Source organism: Camelus dromedarius, chromosome 35, assembly GCF_036321535.1.
Source record: "Camelus dromedarius isolate mCamDro1 chromosome 35, mCamDro1.pat, whole genome shotgun sequence".
Lineage (NCBI taxonomy): Eukaryota > Metazoa > Chordata > Mammalia > Artiodactyla > Camelidae > Camelus > Camelus dromedarius.
Genome location: NC_087470.1, coordinates 15,700,835 through 15,701,651, shown reverse-complemented (window position 1 = coordinate 15,701,651; position 817 = coordinate 15,700,835). Strand labels below are relative to the sequence as shown.

At 47.4% G+C, this 817-nt stretch overlaps 1 non-coding gene across 1 annotated transcript; it reads left to right on the top strand.

Annotated features, from left to right (window-relative positions):
• The first annotated feature begins 321 nt into the window (after positions 1-321).
• TRNAA-CGC (transfer RNA alanine (anticodon CGC)) lies at positions 322-397 on the top strand. Its single transcript has one exon. It is a non-coding gene; the product is annotated as a tRNA-Ala (tRNA).
• The last annotated feature ends 420 nt before the right edge of the window (positions 398-817 follow it).

The window sequence follows — 817 nt, the reverse complement described above, 5'->3', positions numbered from 1 at the left end:
CCAGACCCAGCACATCTCAGCTGCATCGTGAGGGACAGAGACAGAAAGAGAGGAAGCAGAAACACCGTCATACGAAACACTGTTATAACCAGGGAAGGCAGAGGGAGTGGGACACAGTTAAAGACAGAAGGAAAAAGACAAAAAACAGAACACAGTGACGAACGAGGTCCTGGCAAACCCAACTGTGCCAACACTCATCCTCTACGTCACTGGTCTAAACACAGCAACTGAGACACAGACATCGTCAGAGTGGATCCGCAAACATCAAACACGTCGTCCATGAGAAACTCCCCTTATATATGAAGACACATGGACTGGGTGGGAGGTGCGTGTAGCTCAGTGGTGGAGCCCATGCTTCGCGTGCATGAGGTCCTGGGTTCAATCCCCAGGGCCTCCATTAGAAATGAAAATAAATTAAAAAATCAAGGACGCCCTCAAACAAAAGAATAAAATTAAATTAAATTAAATTTTAAAAAAAGACACATGGAGAATGGAAAGTAGGAACAGCTACATTTCAGACACAGCAGACTTCAGGGCAAGGGAGGCCGCTGGGGATAAAGAGGGTTCTCCATCACGATAAACGGGGAGAATCAACATAGCAACGCTTAACATGCATGCAGCTAACAACACAGCATCAAAAAATGTGAAACCTGCCAGGAAAAATGCATAAATCTGCTACCCCAGCTGGAGACTTCAACGCCCATCTCTCGGGGACGGGCAGACCCAGCGGACAGAAAACCAGGAAGGATGCGGTTGGTTGGAATGACAGAAGGAGGCATTTGGGTGAAGGAAGGTGGCAAGGAAAATTGCAGCAGAG